This window comes from Phoca vitulina, unplaced genomic scaffold (genome assembly GCF_004348235.1).
Source record: "Phoca vitulina isolate PV1807 unplaced genomic scaffold, GSC_HSeal_1.0 scaffold10, whole genome shotgun sequence".
Taxonomy (NCBI): Eukaryota; Metazoa; Chordata; class Mammalia; order Carnivora; family Phocidae; genus Phoca; species Phoca vitulina.
Window position 1 is genome coordinate 50208390 of NW_022589713.1, and position 3892 is coordinate 50212281.

Below are 3892 nucleotides of genomic sequence, written 5' to 3' on the forward strand. Positions count from 1 at the left end.
AGTGGTGGTGCAGATCCCATCAATTAAGTGAAGAATGGGGGATCAAAGATTTCCCCCCAAACCTTTAAAGTGGATTTTTGTTTGGGGTGTGTTTTTCCACCCTCTGGATTTTTACTTTTAAATCTTAGATGTTATCCTGCGGGCTGCAGGCATGACAGGCAATGAGCAGGTGAAGAACCAATGGGAAAGTGTTTGAAAACTCGTGTGTTAGCTAACAAGGCTTCTGAATGTATCACTGTGGTCCACAGAGAAGGCTGGAGAAGGTAGCAAGGAGATGCTGTATCAGCTACTGCAGCCTTAAAACAAAGTTGGTGTCTCTTTGGACTTTAAAATTGTTCCTATGCAGCTTATTTTATTTTTGTTTAATCAAATAAACAAGAGGGTTTTTCCATGGAAATATGTGTCTGTGTGATCCTTTAATCCAGAATGAGCAAGGGTGTGTATATTGTGCTCCACGGAAAGGAAATCTGTGAGGAGGGTGGCCCAGAGGTTGCGCTCTGGTGGATGGGCCACATTGGGTCCATGCAGGGTTTTCCAAAAAGGTGGATGCTGGCATTTTTTTTTAAATAGAGGAAATGTTAAGTAGCCTAAATGTTTTCATATCTGTACTTCTGGATTCTGGGGGAATTGGGGATCTGGCAGCCCAAGGTCTGCCTTCTGAGGAGCTGAGGAGTGGATGTCCCTGTAGAGGGATGAGTGTTCCTGTCCCACTCACCTGCAGTCCCCTTCTCCACAGATGCCCCTGCCCTGCTGGGGCAGTCTCTGCCTGGGATGGAGGGGACCAACTTTGGGGTCTAAACTTGGCCCTGGGGGAAAAGTGAGCAGCTTACTCCCGTGGCCACTCTTTGGCAGAGTACTGTAGAAGCCAGGTGGATCAAGACATCTTTTGACGGGCGCCTGGGTGGCTCAGTCGTTAAGCGTCTGCCTCCGGCTCAGGTCATGATCCCGGGGTCCTGGGATTGAGCCCCGCATCGGGCTCCCTGCTCCTCTCTCCCTCTGCCTGCCGCTCCCTCCGCTTGGGCTCTCTCTCTCATCACATAAATAAATAAATCTTAAAAAAAAAGACTTGAGCTAGTGTGTTCACAGCTTACTGGGAGACCTCATTTTTCATTGGAACGAAGTGTCCCCCAACTCCGCTCACCTGTTGTCTGCATCTCCTCAGACAGCCTTGTTTGACCTGTGGACAGAGGTAAGCAGTGCGCCAGGGTCCGTGGCTTTCTCCTGTCCCGTGTCCCTTTCCAGCTGTGATGAGTGTTCACCGGGGTTCTAATGGGCATAGGTCTTACCCTCCAGTCCCAGAACAACTTGTTTAAGTGCCAAACATCAGTGCCTGGTGGAGGGAATCTCTGCACTTCCTTTACTTGATCCCATGTCGGCAGTGAGCATTTAGTGTTTTTTTTTTAGCCCCATCGATACCTTTAGCTTTGAAATCATGACACATCGTGAGTAGCAGTGTCCTGAAGACTCAAGCTGGGAATGTAACTTCATGGACCCCGAGCCCTGGACCCTGTTCTGTTTTCTTTTCCCGGCCCCTCATTTCTTTCCCTCTTGCCCCTAACTGAACACAATGGGAGACACTTTCCAATGTAAACAGTTGGATGGGTGTACTTTTTTTTTTTTTTTTTAAGGGAAAGGAATCTTAATCCTCTGAAAGACCCAGGTAAAGCCTCTAATAAAATGAGGTAGGACCCATTTCTGAGGGAAATGCAGAGAAGGAAAGCTCTAGAAAAATCGACACCTCATCTTTAGCTCCCACCCCTACCCCCAGGGCCCTCAGTCTCTTCCAGTGAATGAGGTGGGTTTGGAAAGACCCAAACCTCCTGCGGGTAACTATGCTCCTTTGCAGCTGGCCACTGGGGCAGCCCTTCTGGAAAGTGAACAGCCAGTTATCACCTGACATATGAGGTCATTGGAACCCACATACATTGCTGGTGAGATTGTAAAATGGTACAAACACTTTGGGATCCATCTGGTCCTGTTGAGCAGGACCCAGCAATGCCACTCCTAGGTGCATATCTGAGAGAATTGAAGATCTGTCCACACAAAAACTAGTACGTGAATGTTCATAGTAACATTCATAATAGCCAAAAAGTAAAATGTATGTCCTTACCATGGAATATAACTCAGTGATAAAAAGGAATGGAGTCCCGATAACATGTTATATGGATGAAGCAGGAAGATGTGAGAGAAGCCGACCAGGCATGATTTCACCTCCATGAAATAGCCAAAGTAGACAAATAAATAAAGTAGATTACTAGTTGCTGGGCCCTGGGAGTTGGCTGTCGAGTGGCAGGGACTGCTATGGGTTTTTTCTTTTTTTTTTTTAAGGTTTTATTTAAGTAGGGACACCTGGGTGGCTCAGTCCCGTTAAATGTCTGCCTTCAGCTCGGGTCGTGATCCCGAGGTCCTGGGATCAAGGTCCCTGCTCAGTGGGGAGTCTGCTTCTCCCTCTCCCCCAGCCCCCCTTTGCCCCCCTTTATGCTCTATCTCAAATAAATAAATAAATAAAATTTAAAAAATATAAAAATAAAAGGGGCACCCTCCTTGTGTTGAGAGGACTGTGTGACTAGTTATCCCCGGCACGTTGGGAGCAGCAGTGATCCGGGGCCCCTTTCTAGCCAGAGTACTTCATTGCGGAGCTCCGGCCCCTCCCCGCGGCCCCAGGCGGTACTCCAATGGAGGGCAGCCAGGATCTGGGAGCGAGGTGGACTGGGCAGCACTCACAGCCAACCAGGATGTACATATGATCAAAATGTGCGCAGTTATTTTTTTAATGTTATTTTTTCCATTTGAGAGTAGTCCTTTATTAACTGACCAGAGTACAAAAATAATCATGGTAGATACCTTAGTTCCTCCTAATAAGCCTATTGATCTGGTCTTCCCTGTTACCAGCATCTTTACCTTCTACAAGATGGGTGGTCTTTTCTTTATTCCCCCTCGTGGAGAAGATAATTTGAAGAGCCCTAAGAAGTTGTTTGCTTCTTTGAAACGTTTTCCAACAGTATAGATCTGGTGCATCAGATCTTCCATGCAGATACTGCCATGTTTACCAAGAGATCGGGCGATCAATGTGTCCTCTGTCAGGAGAATGTGCTTCTTGTTGATTTTGCCATAAACACGCTTGTAGATCAGTTCATTCACTGACTTCAGGGTTGGGTCCCCCCAGGCTCTATATGGTTCCACAATCCTTAGCATTTTTAACTGAAGCCTTGTTGAACTTAACAAAGGTGCCATTGAAGATCTGGCGAAGGTGAAGAAGCTGCAACATCTTTCGAACCTTTGGGCTCACACCACTGCTACTTCTGATCCCGATGACAAACACCAACGTGGGGTTCCGCAGGTACGTGGAAGTTGCCATTGGAATCTCAGTTCTGTACATCTGCCTATATTCCTTGTGGGAATGCTTAGCTTTTTCATAGATAAGCTTCCTCCTTGCCTTTCGAAGCATCTTTTGAGCAAACTTCTTTCTTAGACACTTGATCTTCAACTCTGCGAAATTCCAGGATCCTTCTCTTTCTTCTCTTCTGCACCCCCCATGATTCCAGCCGGAAAAGAGGCTATTTTTTTTTTTTTTTTTAATGTTTAAAAAATCTGTCCAATGAACAATATTAAATAGTGAAAACAAAACCTCAGGGGGGAGGTATAACTAACAAAGAATTGATAGCCAGAATAAAGAACTACAATAACGAAACAACCTAATTTTTAATTTTTATTTTTTTAAGTTTTATTTATTTATATTATTTAAGGATCACATGCTTTTCTGACTGAGCCAGCCAGGTTCCCCAACATAACCTAATTTTTAAAAGCAGGTAAAAGATGTGGTTTAAAAATGTACAGGGCTTGGGGCACCTGGGTGGCTCAGTCGGTTAGGGTCTGCCTTTGGCTTGGGTCA

The 3892-nt window shown here is 45.7% G+C and overlaps 1 pseudogene; it reads right to left on the minus strand.

Annotated features, from left to right (window-relative positions):
• Positions 1–2845: 2845 nt before the first annotated feature.
• On the minus strand, positions 2846–3493 carry LOC116635323 (annotated as a pseudogene).
• Positions 3494–3892: the final 399 nt, after the last annotated feature.